The 18,933-nt window shown below is 41.2% G+C and overlaps 1 long non-coding RNA gene across 1 annotated transcript; it reads right to left on the bottom strand.

Moving 5' to 3' along the window:
• Positions 1–5,307: 5,307 nt before the first annotated feature.
• LOC139587495 (uncharacterized) lies at positions 5,308–17,763 on the bottom strand. Its single transcript, XR_011678412.1, has 2 exons — positions 17,693–17,763; positions 5,308–5,733 (listed from the first exon to the last, which is right to left on the bottom strand). It is a non-coding gene; the product is annotated as an uncharacterized lncRNA (long non-coding RNA).
• Between the last annotated feature and the right edge of the window lie 1,170 nt (positions 17,764–18,933).

Below are 18,933 nucleotides of genomic sequence, written 5' to 3'. Positions count from 1 at the left end.
TGTGAGGTTCCTGTGGAGCTCCACTTGGAATTTCATCCCACTCTTCTATATCCTGATATGCAACCATTCCGTCCTACTTTTCCTTTTAAACTCTCTCTCAAAGGATTGGAACCTCTTCCCCAATCCTCTAGCATGTTATATTTTTAAATGTTCCTTTTGGAAGGAATTTTTGGAAGAGATTTTGCCTTTTGAAAGCCCAAACTGGATCTCCAGCAGACTCTTTCTCTCCCTGAACTGCTGCTCATCTGCCTTTACAGAGCCACACTGGCTCTTTCCCAGCGATCCATATTTGCCATAAACTCATTCTTTCCTACAGAATACTGATTTTCCAGGGAACCAGGCAGGAATTTTCAAGGCATAAAGAGTGTAATGCTAATTATCCCGTATTTTGTAGATGAGAATTGGATCAGTTGTTTCAGCCTCTGAGAGCTGTGGCCATTGGTAATGCGAGGTTTTATACCTCAGCCAAAATTTTATATGTGAGTTCCTTCAAGATTCCAGTCCAGAGGATACTTTGGCATTGAACTGATTTGTTTAATTTGTGGGTATCAGGAATTAACAGGCAATTACAGATGAGAAAGTGGGATTGATACAGATATTTTTTGGTACAAAGGCAAGAAGTTATTTAAGGGGATGTTTGGGTTGGATATTAGGAATAGGTTTCTCATCCAGAGGGTTATGAGGCTCTGGAATAGGATCCCAGGGAATGGTCACAGTCCCAAACCAGAGCTCCAGGAGAATTTGGACAGGCACAGGGTGGGATGGTTGGGATGGCCTGGGCAGGGCCAGGAGTCGGACTGATCCTTGTGAGTCCCTTCCAACTCAGAATATTCCATGATCCTGTGATTTTTCAGTATCTTCTGGGCTGCTCAGCAGCCAGCCAAATGCAGCAGGACCCTCTGTTCTTAAACTGAATTATCAGTGCATCAAATCTTTGGTAGACAATCATAAAACTGATTATAAATTCATTTAGAGCAAACATGGGTATTTCTATTTTTCATTTCAGCACCCAACAGTCCCAAATAAAAATAAATTCTTACCAGCATGAAAATCATTACTGAATTAGGCTGAATTTAGAGGCGTTTTCACCCAAAATTGCAAACCATTAATGTGGGAATATGTTTAAATGTCAGGGTAATTCCCCTATATATTTTCTAAAAGAAAAGTTTCACTTTGGAAATGCCAAATCCCTTTGTTTTGACATTTTTCTAAGTTAGACCTTTTCATCTTTAATTTAAAAATAGCAGCTTTTAATTTTGAAAAATTGACTTCAGTATATAATAAATGGTTGATTTTTTTATAGATGGACTAACTTGAAGAAGCACTTCTGAGTCAAAAGAAAGAGTTTAGCTTTATCTCAGGTGCTGTTTCACGTTTTGGTTTTCCCCCATTGGGAGGGAGGAGAGGTAATGGAGAGGATTTTTTTTTTCCATGCTGATTTTTGTTTCAATTCTTAACTGCATCAATTGCTCTGTCCTATCTGCAATATCTAGGAGGCAGAGTTTGAGAGAAATCCCTCTGGAAAACACATGTAATGTAATAATCACAGAATCCCAGAATAGTTTGTGTTGGAAGGGACCTAAAAATCATTCAGTTCCACTCTGCTGCCCTGGGCAAGGACACTTCCCACTATCCCAGGTTGCTCCAAGACCTGTCCAACATGGCCTTGGACACTTCCAGGAATGGGGAATCAATGATAAATGATAAATGATAAATGATAAACGATAAATAATAAATAATAAATAATAAATAATAAATAATAAATAATAAATATCCCAGGTTGCTCCAAGACCTGTTCAACCTGGCCTTGGACACTTCCAGGGGTGGAGAATAAATAGTAAATAATAAATAGTAAGTAGTAAATAGTAAATGATAAATGATAAATGATAAATGATAAATGATAAATGATAAATTATAAATTATAAATTATAAATTATAAATTATTAAATAAATTATAAATATCCCAGGTTGCTCCAAGCCCTGTCCAACCTGGCCTTGGACACTTCCAGGGATGGGACAGCTTCTCTGGGCAACCTTGTGCCTGGGTTTCACATCCTGAGGCACCCTAACACTGCTTAATGTAATCCTTGCTCCTCTCCAAGAGGAAAATTATACCCAAAATTACCTTATTAGTGGCTCCAGGCTTCTATACAACAATTAGCAGGGCTGGAGGAGCTGTCAGAATCTTCCCTTCTTACCTACACCCATTTTTGGATCTCTCTCAGAGCAGGTGAACTGCTGGGAGCTGACGTAGCTCCCATTGTGAAGCCAGATCACCCTCTTAATTTCCTCTTTCTGAATCATTCGTCTGACAATTGTTAATTACAAGATTAATTACCTGTTGAGGTGCACAGGTAGTGACAGCAGCTCCTGTTACATCATCTCTCCAAACCGTTTCCTGCTCCTCTGCTCCCGTCAGCTCCCGGCAGAGTGGGGTACCTATAATTCTCCCTGATTGTGTTTTAACGATCACATACCTCCCACTCCCACCTCACTTCCAAAGGCATCCTGCAACTGCACCGGCTCCATTTCTGGGGGGATGGACCCTGATTCCAAACCCTGATTCCAAACCTTCTCCCTGCTGGTGAGTCAGAGAGCAGGAAGGGCTGGCAGAAGGGAGGGTGATTTGCTTCTCTTTGCCTCCAGGGAAGGGATGAAACAACAGAGGAATTGCTGAAAGGTGTAATTACAGGAGCGTGCTGTCAGGGAGAGGTGGTTTTGTTTGGATGTTTTGCTGGAAAGCACAGGCTTTGGAAGTACAAACCTCTGGTAATCCCTGATGGAATTAAACTTCCTGCAATGTCCTCAAAAGGAAAGCTACGGAACAGTTGGAAAGGCAGGAAAACGAGCTCAGAGATGGGTTTCTGCCACCTGATTTCAGATGTCATCTCCCCACACTGATTTCCTTTATTTTAATAATTAGAGTTGGTTTGTTCAGCCTGGAGAAAAGAAGGCTCCAGGGAGAACTTAGAGCTCTTTCCTGTTGGGATCTGAAATGCAGGGAATTCTCAGAACTTTGGGCCTGTAAACCAAAGCTTAGAATTGAACACAAGATTTGATTTGAGACCTTGTAAAAGGCTTCAAAACATCGGTGCTAGAAGCAAAAATATGGATTTATAGTTTAAAGAAGAGACATGTTAAGTGGAAGAAAGTTTAGAGTTTTAAAGATGCAGAAAAAATAATAGTTACAAAGGTAAACAAGAAGTTTAGAATGCAGTACTGTAGATTTGTGTATCATAACATGATTGGCTAAGAAAGCTTACACTGTAGCCTGAGTCCATAAGATGAAATATTTAAGGATTAGGTCAAAAACATAAATATCCTTGTTGGCAGTGTTTTATTAGTCAGTAAATCCTTAAAAAGTCTTGTAACTAGGGGTCTTGTGACCTTCTGAACCATGCAGTAAAGATGTGAGTCAATCTCAATTTCCTAGAAGAAAGGAAAAATAAATTGCATCATCAAAAACAACTCAGAGGCCTTGTCTCTAACTCATTCAAAAATCCTTCCAAAATCCTCATACTTCCAATGCCTAAAGAGGCTCCAAGGGAGCTGGAGAGGGGCTTGGACAAAGATCTGGAATGCCAGGACACAGGGAATGGCCTCCTACTTCCAGAGGGCAGGGATAGGTGGGATATTAGGGATAAATCCTTCCCTGTGACAGCAAACTGGACTCCAGCACAGGTTTCCCAGAGAAGCTGTGGCTGCCCCATCCCTGGAAGTGTCCAAGGCCAGGGATTGGAGCAACCTGGGATTGTGGGAATTGTCCCTGCCCATGGCAGAGGGGTTGGAACTGGGTGATCTTTAAGGCTCCTTTCAATCCAAACCATTCTATGGAAATAAAGAACCTCCAGAGATGTTGTTTGTCTCCCCTTGTGCAGGTGCAGAGTGGAGATCACATCCCAAACTCCAACAATCCCATTGCCTTGCTCTCCAGGGGTGGAGCAAGGAACCTCCAGTGATATTTCCCAGCTGGAATCGCATTCATCAGAAACACCCACCCTAAACTGTAGAAAAACAAAATCTCCAAATTATGGAACAGCCTGAGCTGGGAGGGACCCATGAGGATCATCAAATTCTCATTTCTTTCCCTGGACAGCACCAGACAAGCCCACTGTTGGTATCCTGAAAAAAAAAAATATCCCCGGAGCTCAGGATCAATGTGGATCTTCTGATGGCAAATCAGGGTGAAGGAATGACCCACCTCACACCTCTTTCTATTCTCCTTTCAAGCCACAGGCCTCACTGAAACCAGGAGTTTTTTAATAAATCTTCCTCCTGACAAATGATATTGAAATTATTTGCTGGCTATATAATTCATTCAGGAGGAACACAGGAAAAGGAAGAAAGAACAAAAAGAATACGAGGCAGTAAAACCACATCAGGTGATAATGAATAGTTTAAGCTTAGTTTTGTTTGGATTTCATGGAGAAAAAGCAAACAGAGAAAGGTTTTCTTTGAAGTGCTTGGTAGTTTAGCTTGTTCAGAGGGATTTAGTTCAAAGTTAGGCCATTAATTTTGTCTTAATTTTTAAATTAGCCCTTGTTATTTCTCTTGAAAAATGAATGGAATCGAAAGAAGTAGCATTGGCAAAACGTCATGAAAATCACTTTCATTCCACTTCTTTTTCCTTGTGTTTCCACAGTAAGAAGATGGGAAGTGTGAAGTTGAAAAGTGAGAAATCCAACCTCTCAAAGAGAAGTGAAAATGTTCATCTCTTTAAAAGTCAAAACAAGCTGCAAAACTCTTCATTAAGTTGCTGGTTGGAATGTTTTTCATAACAACATTGAAAATGCCACTGAAACGGGTGTGATTTATCTGAATGTTTACATTTTAATGGAATTTGTCCTGTTTTTTTTTTATGGTGAAAAAAATTCATTCTGTGGTTTTCCATTAGCAAATGTAATACTAAAGACTAAACTGTCCTGAAATCCAGGAGTGGGAGTGGAACAGTCTGCTCTGAAGAAGATTTTACACATTGAAGGGGGAATTATGAGGCATTCCTCAATTTACACCATCTGCAGAATGTGGTTGCTTCTCATACTTTGCTGACAAAATAAGACTTGTTATAAATCTGGAAGAAGATAAAATGGCATAAAAAAAATTACCTTTTCTATTTTTTTTTCCTACAGGAAATTGGAAGGGAGAAAAACAGCCAAAACCAGACATGTGTTAGACAAAAAAATAGATATTTCACTCAGAAGACGCTGAGGAAAAACAAGTCTGTCAGCAGGGTTATGTCACCTCAAAGCTGTGTGATACCAAATACTTGAACCTGGATTTAAGCAAAGGTTATGAAAGAGGCCAAAGTAAAGAAGAGTCTAAAAACTTTACTTTCAATTTTTTAATTATTTATTCTTTTCATTTTGTTGCTGAGATAGAAATGAAGATGGAGTGAAGACAGAAATAAAATTCGCCCAAGCTCCATCTGACAGTAACTGAAAGCATTGCAGCCACTGGAAAGCAGGAGGAATTTCTTCATTAGGAGTAATTTCTGCATGGAAAGGGTGGTCAGGAACTGGAATGGGATGCTCAGGGAGGTGGTGGAGTCCCCATCCCTGGAGGTTTCCAAGGAATGACTGAACATTCAGTGCTCTGGGCTGGTGACAAGGTGGGGATCAGGCACGGCTTAGACTCGATGATCTTGGAGGTCTTCTCCAACCTCAATGACTCCGTGATTCTGGGAATTTCAGCATTATCCAAGGAGAGAGGCATTTAGTAGGGAAGTTGATTAAGCTGAGGAGAGAGTTTAACATTAAATCCATCATTAAGAATTTGATCTCGTGTTCTACATTTTTTGTAACATATCCCCATGATGCAAATCATTGAGTGCCTGAGAAAGAGCTGTGAGACTCTGAAATCAATCCAAGGGTCAGGAGTGACAGGAAAAGGGGGAATGGCTTCCCACTGAGAGAAGATTTAGATTGGATGTTGGGAATAAATTCCTCCCTGGAACGGTGCTGAGGCCCTGGCCCAGGTTTCCCAGAGAAGCTGTGGCTGCCCCATCCCTGGAAGTGTTCAAGGCCAGGTTGGATGGGGCTTGGAGCAACCTGGGAGAGTGGAAGGTGCCCATGGCAGGGGTTTGGAACTGGGTGATCTTTAAGGTTTCTTCCAACCATTTTAGGATTCTACATCTCTTTAAAGCTGGTTTGAGTCACCTGACACACAAGGAATCCTTCACAAGAGTCTGGGGGAGATCCCAAGCACAATACGGAGGTGCTGCCTTTCCTCTCCTGATTCTTGAGGTCTCCACCTTCACTTCTCTGCTCCAGTTCTAAAGGTTGAAAAGCAAAGCAGCATAGTTTTGATTTTTCTTTCTTCCCCTCTGAGGAAACTCCCACTTTCTAGACCTGCTCCAGCATTTCCACTGCAATGTTGATGCTGAAAAATACATAACTGGCATTTTTAATTTTATAAGAGTTTATCTGACAGAGACTCTTGGGTGGAATATTTGCTAGAGACATGGACTATCCATGCTGCAAATTATCAACTGTAAGAAATAGGATAAACTGGGATTAACAGGGATAAACTGGGCAGCTGAGCTAAGGGATCTGCTGGGGTAGAGAATCACAGAATCATGGAGTTAAGTTGGGACAGACCTCCAAGATTTTGTCCTCTTAGCATGAAGTTCCTGGATTCTTCAGCTCGGACCTCCATAGAAATGGAAACAAGGGGAAGGGAAAAGGTTTTGGGGTTTTAGTTTCTTCTCTCTGCTGTTTCAGAAGCTGCTAAAGGTACCTATTTCTTCCAAATATCTAACCACATTTTGGTGCTTTATGGGAACTTGTTGGCTGGAGCTGTATTCATTCACATAAATCCATTTGCAATGGAAAATGAGATCCAGAAGTGAAAAAAAAAAATCTCCTGCTTTATATTGGTTGTTAGGAAATTTCAGGAGAGTTGCTGCTTCCTCGATTGACTGTCAGTGCATAACCTGGGAAAAAATCCCAAAACAGTTCTGCATCCTTGTTGCCTATCATTAAAATAGGGATAAAAACCTTCCTTTTTCCATATGCTTTATCTGACTTCTTTTCCTCATTTGTAAATGCTTGGACATACTGACTATCTTCGATTAAATATATATAAATAAATGGACAATGATCATAATTTTTCATTTTCTTTGCAGTGTTCCAGCTGATTTTTAATTTTATTACAATCAGCACCACTGCAGTGATTTCTAGTTCAGTTTTGAAGAGACACAAAGAATTGTGATGGTCACTGATCTCTAATAAGGGTGGTGCTCACTTGAGAACAACTTTTACATTGGAGGAAATCAATAGAATTTGGAAATTTTGCCTCCATGACATGTACAGGTGACAACTGAGCAAATGGAAATTCCCATCTTTGCTTACATGTGTAAAAAACTTAATTTTCTGAGGAAATCAGGTTGGAAAAGCATCTCTTGAGGTGTCATTTAGCCTTCAGTCACTGACCTTGAGATTTCAAGAATTTCACTGGAGAATCATTGAGTTTTCTTAATGCTGACTAAAGTTCATTATTGGGCTTTTTTTTTTGTCGTTGACCAGGTTGTAGAAAGTGGTCTTGTATATATTGGTATTGATGGTGAGGATTAGAGATAAGCTAAAGTTAAAAGAAAAAACAGAATGAATCCAAAGAAACCTGGGCTGGATGTGAAATATCCCATCAGCTCTGTAAATGAGAACCATTAAAACAATAAAAATACCAATCTTTATGTTCTGAGGGGTTCTGGGCAATCAGGAAATCCATCAGAGGAGCTGCTTCCTCATCTCCTGCTGTCTTTTTCCACATAAAGTCATATTTCTCTTGGCTGGGGTTACATCCTGCCCAGCCTCCTGATGCCAGGAATGAAACTTCCAAATGTTTTCTCTTCTCTCTGTTAATGAATTGCAGTTTGGATAATTGCTCTTGTTTGTTGGATGGTAGGGGTGGTTTGTTTGAAGATTTTGTTGGATTTATCCTTTTAAATAATTATTTTCCAGATTTTTGGATGTGATTCTGTGTTTGGTTCTTCTTTTTTTGGCTGTTATTCAGGTTGTGGCATTTCCTTCTCATATGGATTTAGTGTCTGCCATCAATAAACTCACTCTCTCATGAGATACTTTCCAGCTTTATTGCTTAGGAAACCAAGGATTGGTAGATAGAAAGTAGGAAAATAGAGAAAAAAAATCAGAATTGACATGAATAAACATAACTACATAGCTACAGCTGAGAAAAATAATTCAAGTACAACTGCAACCTCAGCTGGGAGAAAGCAGAAAGGTCACCCTGTGACTAAAGAAACCTTTGGATGTCCAGACAATTCAAACATTTAGATGGGATATTGGGAAGAGATTCTTCCCTGTGAGGATGGGGAGGCCCTGGCCCAGGTTGCCCAGAGAAGCTGAGGGTGCTCCCTCCCTGGAAGTGTCCAAGGACAGGGTTGGACAGGGCTTGGAGCAACCTGGGATTGTGAAAATTGTCTCTACCCACATCAGGAGGTAGAACTCGATGATCTTCCAGTTTCCTTCCAACCCAAACCATTCTGGCATTTTATGAAATAAATCCTGCAAGTGTGAAAAATCCCATTGCGTGAGAGTGAAAAGAGGAGGTTGTCGATACGGAGATGTCACAGTTGTGGACAAAATCCCACTTTTACTGTGGAATGGTCACTGGCCTGTGAATTTAGGGGGACAAATCACCACTATTGTTATTTACAACCATGTCTTTCCCTTGTGCCTCACAGAAATCAGAGCATCAATGGGCCACGAAAATCTCAGCGTGATCTTCCACTGAGGAATGAGTGAACCAGCAAAAAAAAGGAGCAGGGAATAGATGGGGAATTAATTCTGGATGGGAAGTTTTGCTGTTCCTCCACATCTCAAGTGAGGAGAAACTCAGTCCCCAATGATCCCAGCCAGGCATTTTTAGTCAAACTTACTTGCTTTCAAAAGGATTTGTGCATTTGTTGCCCTATCACTGACATAACCCCCAGCCTGATGCGATCCATGCAAATCTGCAGGCAGAGGGACCCTTTCTCAAGGCTGCCATTGCTGAAGGGTTGTTTTTCCCTTCAGTGCTGTTTTTCTTCATCCCAATCCAGTGCCAGAGCTTTGCCAGGCATCTTCAGAACACCTCAGAACGGTGGTAAACAACAAGGAATGAAAGTTCCTGTCATGGCATTTTTCCTCAGAGCACCCCGGGAAGCAGCTTGTTGCCCACAGTAACAAAACAACATAAAAACCTTCTAGTAAAACACAAATGAGTCAAAAACATTGAGCCTGTTCTCCAGGAGATGAGATTGCTCCCCGTTTGTAAAAGGAGCTGATGTTGTCCTCAGGAAAGTTTTGCCACACTGTTCTCAGGATAAGGGTAAGTGGTAGAGAATGACCTGAGCTGGGTTTAATATTCATATTTGTGAGTTTCATTTGCTCACAAATCAGGACCTGGTTCAGGATGCAGCTGAGCTGGAACTGGTGGTGAAGAAAATTCCTCTTTTTTCCTCATCCTAAAGTAAAGGTGTGAATTTAATGTAAACACATTAAATATTCCAAACCTCCACTCACACACAGACATCGCACCTTAATTCCTCTTGGCTTTTGTCATTGGAATTCAGCAACAACTTGGGGATGAATCTGAACTCTCAGAAGGCTTCAGTGAGGAAAATCTCTTCCTGTCAATCCTCCTTTGGGGTGTGAGGGAACACTGACCTTCAGGGGATGCTGAAAAGGACAACAGAAAGGACCTGGAGCTACTGGAGTGAGTCCACCAGGATGATCAGAGGATGGAGCAGCTCTGCCATGAGGAAAGGCTGAGAGAATTGGGATTGTTCTGCCTGGAAAAGGTTCTGGGATGACCTAACTGTGGCATTCCAGTGCCTGAAGGGATCCTGCAAGAAGGAAGGAGAGAAATGTTTTACAAAGGCCTGGAGTGACTTGAAATGAAAGAGAATAGGATTAGGTCGGATATTAGACAATTTCTTTAGTGTGAAGGTGGTGAGGCCCTGGCACAGGACGCCCAGAGAAGCTGTGGCTGCCCCATCCCTGGAAGTGTCCAGGGCCAGGCTGGATGGGGCTTGGAGTAACCTGGGATTGTGGAAGGTGTTCCTGCCCATGGCAGAGGGGTGAAAAAAGGTGCCCTCTAAAGACCCATCCAACCCAAGCCATCCTGTGATTCTATGGAAACAAAGAGGACACAATTAATCAGAAGAAGCACAGAGCATGGAATCATGGAAAGGCTTGGCTGAAAGGGACCTTAAAGATGATCCAATTCCAACAGTCCCACCATGGGTAGGGATTCTCCCCACTAGACCATGTTTCTCAGACTGGGTATTCATGCTCTGACCACTGGCCTTCAGCAGAACACTGTCTTTATGAGGCAGTTCATTATTTAAGAAACTATTTCCAGTCTTTTAACCTTCAGATCAGAAATCTGTATCCATTCACCACAGAGAAAAAGAGGGCCCAGATGGCTGGATGCAATAAATTCATTAATTTCATTAATTCCTGAGGTGTTTTGTTGTTTTTTGGGTGTTTTTTTTTTTTTTTTTGGGTTTTTTTGTTTTTTTTTTTTTTGCCAAGGTTTTGTTTTACTGCCAGAACAGATGAGTCGTAAATTGATGTTCAGGAAAACTTTCTTTGCTGCTACTTGAAACAAATATGGGATGCTGGTAATCAGAACCATCATTTGATGGTGTTGGATATCTCTCAGCTGCTTTCCTCCAAAGAAAAAGAGGAGGTTGAGACATAGGATGGATTTAATGCCAGAGTCTCCGCACAAATCTGTCACAGACCACTGTGGGGACAGAGTCTTCTTGCTGATGGGGCTTTGTCATCCCTCAGCACAAATTCCAGCTGCTTTAGAGGACAATACTTTCCTTTCTCTGGCTCACCTCACCTTCTCTCATCCCTGATGTGTTTACAATGAGCTTTAAATCCTCCTGGAGCTCACCAAAGGACGCTTGCCTCACATGGATTCTCCAGGAGAAGGAACTCTCAGATGGTTACGTTGACATTTGTGCTATGAAACAACTTCTCCCTACTTTTCCCATGGTGCCTCTGTTCATATTTGAGAATTCCCAGGAGTGGATTTGTTCACAAAAGGGCTCTTGGAGGGAACAAAGGAGGGATCAAGGCCTGTTGTTGAGGAGTGGGACCCATTGTACTTTTCCTGGGGCTTTAGAGGCTGAGTGTAAGATTATTCCTGGAAATTCTTCTGTACTGAGGGAACAAATGGTTGTGCAAAACTTAAAAGAAGACTTGTTGGTTGTTTGGACCTAAATCCAGAAGATTTTTTACCTCAGCAGAGTGCTACACTGTTTACTTGTGCTAGCTTTAGGATATCTCCAGAACACACTTTGACCATCCTTTGTCTGACCGACAAGAGGTTCCTGATCCTGCCTGGGCCTGGGATAAAAACCAGCCAATTCAGCCCCTTTTAGGGAATCCAAAGATGTTTTGCAACTCAAAAGTGTGCATTAATATGCAGACTTTTTGTGCATATTAATATGTGCAAGCAAGGCTTCTTGAAAACAACATCAGCAGAGCCATCACCTTTTGCCCCTCAGTGCAAGAAACTCCCAGATCTAATCAGTGTTCATATCCTTGGGAAGCAAAAAGAAGAGAGAGAAAAGGATGGATTAATGTGTAAAAGATTTGTACAGTGTCTCAGACAGCAGCTGGAGCCTTACACTAGCCAAACTCAATTTCTTGCCAGAAGAAGTTTATGTAGTCAGAATCAATATTTATTATTTCAGGGTTCACCATACAATCCCAATCCATTGATCAGGCACATTTTTACAGCTCCAATGAGTTGGAGTGGTCTGCTGGCCCTGGGCCTGAGCAGGGCTTGACTTGAGCCAACCTCCCAGTTTGCTTTGGAATATTATGTTGTCTTTACTCAACCACATGAGTAAAATTTTTTGGAGGCAACAGATGAGTTAACTCTGCAAGTCAAGCTAGAAATAAACAAACAAGTTTTGGGGTTTAGGGGTTTTTTTTTCCAGTCAGTGAAAGAACCATGAAGATGGTAATTATCACTAGAAATTCTGTGTGGAATGGCAAGAAATCCTCTGATTACCTTTATGTATTAACCAATTCACCTAACCTTATACTTCTCTTGGAGAACCCTCTATGGGAGGCCCAAAATACATTGGCAGCTCTCTGCCAAAATTACCCCAAAGGAGTTTCTACAGAAGGCACTGAAGTCTTTTAAAAGTCCTCAGTGTCATGGTCAGATTTTGTATCAAGGGGGACAAGATGGGAACAAGATACTTCAGAATTAAATACACAAATCCTTAAGATGATTCCAAAGCCTAAACAGTCAATGTTTTTATCTTCCTACAGCATCCTTACCAAGTGTTTCCATAGTGGGGTTTCCATACTGCCACTGTATGACAAAATAAAAGGAAAAAAGGAATGGGCTGGATGCAATAAAATGGGTGGTTGATAGTGGACAATCTTACAGGCTTAATAATACTTTCCCTCAGTTCCTGAAAAAATAAAAGGAAAACACAAGAAGATAATCAGCTAAAGTGAGCTGGTCTTCCTTCCCCTGGTCAAGAACCGGTACTCAGCACATCCCTCTGCTTTGGTGGTCTCAGTATTTCTGATATTCCTAAGCTTTCCTGATGTTTGTTCCATAATAAATCCTACAGGTTTAATAATTCCTCATTATTTGTGCATTTTGAGCTGTCACGTTGTGGAGCTGCCTCTGAGAAATTCCAGGTTTCAGCCCAAAAGGAACTCCAGTCTCCAACTTCTGTCCTGCCCCAGGTCTATCCCCTGCTCTCCTGGATTCTTCATGAATTACTGTAGATCAACCATTTATTTCTACCAATCAACTGTTTAATTACTATAAATCAACTATTTAATTACAATAAATCAACCCTTGTCAATGGACATAAGGGTAAGAGCACTGCTTTCCTAAGGAATTCAGGAGGTCACTCAGATGTTAACAATGATGTTCATTAACATAAGACTAATGAGTAGGACTAAGTTAATTGTTTTGCAGCACTTTTGGAATAAAGAAGAAATCTAAGACTGAATTCCCAACCTAGTTTAATTTCCTAAAAGAGTTCTCTGAAAATCCAAACTGCTGAGGGTGGAGTAACTTCTTGCAAACAAATATTGTGAATTATTTAAACAATCTGAGACAGCCAGCAGCCATCCCTCAAGGCTGCTCTGCCTGGGAGGGACCTGTGCACTGTAGGAGTTGAAGGATGGCTTAAATCGGGACAGATTTTTCAGGATCTGGTGTTTTCCTCGGGCAATCTTAAATGATAATTCAGTAAAAATTTAATTTCATTCTGTATAAAAAGTACAACAAGAGGAGGAAATTCCAGAGAAAGCAAACATAGATAAAAGTACAATATTAACCCTTCATCACTGTAGATAACTCCATGACCATGGCGATGCTAAGGAATAAACTCCAGTGATGATTTTAAAAGATCTGGGTTACGATGACACAATTTTGGGCAATTCATTTATGCTGAGGGCAACTCTCACAAAAAAAGAGTGGAATTCTGAACGGGAGAGAGCTGCACAAAGATTCATCTCAACTCCCAAATAGGAGTTTTTCAGACATTTCCACCCAAGCAAAAAGAAATCTTGCAAACTTGTTCAAAGTTTGTGAAGGGGCACAGGATGATCCCGAGTGATGTCATGGATTTATGGCTGAAAGGTGATGCCAACAATCTGCCTGCTCACATTTTATTTCCTCAAATATCTGGGGATGAATTTCCATCGTTTTTACCTTTGCTGTTACAGCCACGTATCAAGTGTGGTCAAAATAATTGGGATAAGGAAGCTGTTTCTCTTCTGGAATTCTTCAAAATGCCTTATTTTATCAGAATATTTAATCATTTTAATTCATATGCTTGAAATGACTGTGTTTATGAGCAGAATTCCATAAAGCATTGTGTACCTTGAGCGTGGGATGTAGGGAAAATCAGGAAGGATATTGCTGTTATGTACAATGGGACCTAGGAGAGAGAAAAGAAATGGCCTGAAATTAAAAATATGCTCACTTGAATAATTTTCTAACAAACTACTTATGCTGTTAAGTCCTTATCCAATCAATACATCACTGACTTCACTTTAAATGATGACATTTTTTTCTTATATGTTGTTAAGTCTAATTAAAAGGAATTAGTCATGAGAGTGACAAATTTGAAGCTCACTACAGAATTACTTCACGTGGCATTTATTAGATGTCAAACACGGAAAAAGTTTGAATCAAACTGGCAAATTCAGCAAAAGTTGTGTCTTGGCATCAAAATTCTTTCTAAAAATTAAGTATTTGGTTATTAGGGGGAGTCTTATTTTTTTCTCAAATAACTTCTTTTTCTGTACTTTCTTTTTGTTAGGACTGGAGAACACAGAAATTGTATAATAGTGAGTAATAAAATCCGTCATTCTCGTGAGTAATGCTTTGTAATTAGATGAAATCAAAGTAAAGTAAGTTGAATTGTGTGGAGTGCAGGGCTGGGGGTGGAGTGCTGCACTCAAAGGTTTTTGTATTATTAATGATGCTGAACTTTCAGTGCTGGAAGGTTCTGTTGGAATTGACATCAAAATCTGGTTTATCTCTATATCTCTACTTTGGGCTCCCAATGCTGCCACAGTGACAAGAATTTGTCACACAGGGAGAATCAGGATGATCTTTCTTTGCTGCAAGCCACAGGTGTGAAAGTTTTGGGAAGAAAACCCCTGAAAGTCTGACTGGCTTTGCAATCCAGCCCCTCCGTGGCTGAGTTCCCCTCTCAAAGGAACACCAGGGCCTGCTCTGCCACAGGATTATAATTTCCCTCCTCCCAGAATCAACCTTGCTGCTCCCATTGTGCTCCTTTTGCCACAAAAACTCATGAAAATGACAGGACCTTTGAATGAAATAATTTATTTAAAATTTTCTTCAGGTTCACAGAATCACTGATTTTGGAAGAGACCTCCAAGATCATCAAGTCCAACCTCCAGCTGGATCTCCACCACATCCACTAAACCACACCACAGAGTGCCAGGTCAGCCTGGTTTTTTGAACACTTCCCAGGATGGTGACTCCAACCTTTCCCTGGGCAGCCTGTTCCATTGTTTAGCCCCTCTTTTAGTGGAGATATTTTCCCAAATATCCAACCTGAGCCTCACCCGGTGCAACTTGAGGCTGTTCCCCCTTTTCCCATCTCTCGTTGCCCAGGAGAAGAGGTTGACCCTCACCACACCACAATCTCTTTTCAGGGATTTGTAAAGATGCAGAAGGTCCCCCCTGAGCCTCCTTTTCTCCAGGCTGAGCCTTTTTCCCAGCTGCTCCTGGTGTCCCAGTTCCTTTCCCAGCTCCATTCCCTTCTCTGGACACTCTCCAGCCCCTCAATGTCCTTCTTATCACGAGACCCCCAAACTGACCCCAGGACTGGAGCTGCCTCACCACTGCCCAGTTCATTCCATGACCTTTAATCAAGCCCAGAGCTGCGTTTCTCAAAGCCAAGAACAACTTTCCTCACATTGTGTTGGTCCTTTGCTGGATTTATCCAGAGCTGGGTGTTTTATCTGCTGTGCCCTCTCCAGCTCTGGAGCAGATGGCTCTGATAGGGCTGTTCCAGAGCTGGGAATTTGGGGAGATGGATATTTCCCAGCCTTGGGCAGTGAGATGGAGGATCTGCCCCAGAACTGGAAGTGCTGGGAGCCACCTGCAGCTGCTCAGTGCAATTAGTATTCTCATTAACCAGCATTTAATGGGCTTCCTAATTGCCAGCTAGTAATGAAGTGTACGGGAGTGTCAGATTTACTGAGCAACTTCTGGGAGCTTGGAGATTACAGTTTCATGGAAATGTGGATGATTTTTGCTTTTTTCCTCATTTAAAAGATGTCTTTCAAAAGGACCAACAAAAGGTAAATTCTGTTTTTCAGCAAATTCTGCTGTCTATTTCTGTCTCAGAGATTTCAGGGAATACTCAGTCTACTCTGTCCACTTTTAAACTACAAGTGAATATAATTAATTCCACTTCTTGGAAATACTGTCTTATTTCAAGGCTAAATTCACATAAAATTCAATTTCCAACACTTTGATTCAGGCAACTTCCTCTTGCATAGCTCAAAATTATAAAGTTTTCCCTCCTTGCTATCTCAGATATTGTGTTAAACACTGAAAACTTCGCAAGAAAACTGCTCCTTATCCACTTGAATGAACTGATGTGATTGTGCACCTTAAAATTAGTACAGGATCATGGAATCATGGAATGCTTTGGGTTGGAAGCATTATATAGCCATATATATATATATATATATATATCCTTATATCGTCCAGTTCCACCCCCCTACCATGGGCAGGAACACCTTCCACTAACCCAGGTTACTCCAAGCCCCATCCAACCTGGCCTTGGACACTTCCAGGGATGGGGCAGCCACAGCTTCTCTGGGAAACCTTTGCCAGGGCCTCACCACCTTCAGAGTAAGGAATTTCTTCCCCAAAGCCCATCTTTTTCAAACCATTTTCCCTTGTGATAAAAATATTGAACGATATTTGCTCAGAATCTTCTCTTTAAGGTGATTGCAGCGAAGATAAAAAATCACTGCAAATCCTTCTATCCCCGTTAAAATTAGAATTTGCTGGACTGAGACGGGTTTTAATTGATGTAAGATGTGTCTTTTTGTTCCTTTATTTGGCAGCATCCTCAATCCTGAAGGCACCTGGTTATAATCCAGTGGAACCAAAGTAGGTTTTATCATCATGACTTTCGTTATCCCCCAGACATGAAATCTCCTTGAACAGAGAACAGATTTCTTTGACGAGCCCTACTTTCCAGGGAACAAAGTCATCTGGTGCTGGAGAGATATTTTTAACTTTGAATTTTCTATTTTGGAGAACTTCTGAGCTAACAGGGATTTTGCTTGTTGAGGATGAAACTTTACAGCCCAGCATTTACCACATGGAATCACAGAATATACTGAGTTGGAAGGAGCCCTCAAGGACTTGATGAAATGTCCACAGGCCCTCATTCCTTTGGAAGGTCTCCAGTTTTTGAAAATGTGTTGAGAGGTATTCAATCCCAAAACAGCTTCTAAAAGTCTTTACATTTTTCTAAGGAGTTGGAATATCAACTTCCATGCTGCTGAAATTCTCCAATATTTCATTGCAACACTTGTGGCCTCAGCTGGTAAAAATTTAGGTGGATTAGCCTCATCTAGGAAAGGGTCCTTGTCTAGGAAAAAGTCCCTGCCCATGGCAGAAGGTTGGAATGAGATGATCTTGAAGAACCCAAACCCTTCCATGGTTCTATAAATGTTTATAGGTTAAATCTATTGGATATTTACTGCCATAATTGCATTCACTAATCCAGGTGCACTGGGAATATTGCATCACTCAGCCAATGGATTTTCACTACAAGCTTGGGGTTCCCAAATGATGGGAGAATTTTGGTGCCTCCATGTGTTACAGCCCTTCTCCTTCTACATAAAAGAATTTACAGCTCCATTTTGTCAGCCCAAATGTGTGTTTAGGCAGCGTGCTTAAACAGTGGCTCCCCCATCATGCCCAATAAAACTTAAAAGATAAAAATACGCCGTTATTTCTGTGATATGTTCTCTGCAGCCAGAACACCGCAATGTTCCCTGAAAATTCAGGAGAAAAGGGTTGTTTTCTGCTTCCTTGTCCCCACCATCCACAAGGCAAGAGTGAAGGTTGACTGCTGTGCCACTTCCAGCCCCTGTTTCATCTCCATGTGCAGAGAGAGATGCAATTTTCTTACTGGTACAGCAAAGTGCTGAATTCCTTAATCTGTTTGTCCTTTCTGCAGCAGCACCCTCCGCTTGGTAAATAACCCGGAGATGGGAGCAATCAGAGTAGTGAGGCAAAGCGAAATTATTATGAACTTGTTGAAATGTATGAGGGATGTAAAATGTGAGACGGAGAGGAAAAGGGAAAAAAGAACGTCCCAGGGGCACATTTCATTGCTCAGGAGGCATCAGGTTGAATAAGTTACAAATAAGCTGTCATCTTAAAAGGTGCCAGACACTGACGCAAGAGGAAAGTTAAAACAGCAGCTCTTTGAGTATTGCAGGCAACAGCTTTTGGTGTTTTAGTGCAGTCTTCAAAATTGAATTGTGCATTTGGCATGGTGCATTGACAGTGACTTTGCTACTAGACAGCTCATATTTTGCTTTTCTTTGGATTTTTTTTTTAACTCTGGATGGTCTCTGTTCTGACTATACTGAAGATACTGATTATACTGAAGAATAAATGTCCAGAATGTTGTTGCTGGTAGGTTTGTGGCCTAGGAAGGTCAGCTTAACTTGTGGGGACCATCCCACTATTTGCACACAAGAAAATGTGGATTTATTCCAAGCTTTGAAAAGATTGAAAGGAGCCTAAATCTGAGAGCCTAAATTTATGCAGATGCTTGTTTCTTCTCTCTTGTTTATGTGGTTTTCCTAATTCGTGGAACTACAGGTTGCAGGAGTATTTGTGGCTCCATCCCTGGAAATGTTCAAGGGATTGGATGTTGCTTGGAGCAACCTGGGATAGTGGAAGATGTCCCTGCCCATGACAGGGATTGGAACTGGATGATCTTTCAGGACCTTTGCAAACCAAACCATTCTCTGATTCTTTGATTCTTTGATTCTACTTTGAACCTTGTTTTAATACCTTTCCCTACACGGCCATTTTTCCAAATTTCCAGTCTTCACCAAAAGTTCCTCCTAAGTTTGCTGGCAAATATGGACAGAGGCATAAATCAGATTTAATCTAAAGCTTTTAAGTGCTGTCCTCTCTCAGCTCCCTTCAGGATTTGGCCAAGGGGTGAACTTTTCTCTTGGCTCTCTCAGGAACACACAGTTCAGTGTTCTCCAATCCCTTATGCTCTAATCCTTAACAACAGAGAGTTTGTTGTGTAAAACAACCCTTGCTCACGTTCGGAACAAGTTTTGCAACCTGAATTTGGATGTAGAGGGACTGTGGCATTCATGGTTCCAAGGTTCTCTTCACTGAATT

The sequence above is a fragment of the Agelaius tricolor genome, unplaced genomic scaffold, assembly GCF_023055355.1.
Source record: "Agelaius tricolor isolate 1412-34295 unplaced genomic scaffold, bAgeTri1.0.p SCAF_2, whole genome shotgun sequence".
NCBI lineage: Eukaryota > Metazoa > Chordata > Aves > Passeriformes > Icteridae > Agelaius > Agelaius tricolor.
This window is presented reverse-complemented; position numbering and strand designations above follow the sequence as displayed.